The following is a 225-nucleotide window of genomic DNA, read 5'->3' as shown; positions in this document are numbered from 1 at the left end:
GTCGGATCGTTAGTCTTCCCAGTATGTGTTTGACGCCTCATCTGACTCTTGCTTGTTGTCTTTTTGCTTTGTGTCTGTCTTCGTGTTTGGTAACGTCTGTCTCTTTGTCTACACATCATAGTACTTCTCCTACGGACCATCATCACTCCACACCTCCGGATTGTCTTCAGCCTAGGTGGGTCATCTGGTTCACGGACTATTGTCAATAAACTCTCGTTGATCTAC

The 225-nt window shown here is 45.8% G+C and overlaps 1 protein-coding gene across 2 annotated transcripts in view; it reads right to left on the bottom strand.

Annotated features, from left to right (window-relative positions):
* Positions 1-225, bottom strand: part of LOC116693465 (E3 ubiquitin-protein ligase znrf1) — a 56679-nt gene that overhangs the window by 35076 nt on the left and 21378 nt on the right. The window lies entirely within an intron of this gene.

The sequence above is a fragment of the Etheostoma spectabile genome, chromosome 8 (genome assembly GCF_008692095.1).
Source record: "Etheostoma spectabile isolate EspeVRDwgs_2016 chromosome 8, UIUC_Espe_1.0, whole genome shotgun sequence".
NCBI lineage: Eukaryota > Metazoa > Chordata > Actinopteri > Perciformes > Percidae > Etheostoma > Etheostoma spectabile.
This window is presented reverse-complemented; position numbering and strand designations above follow the sequence as displayed.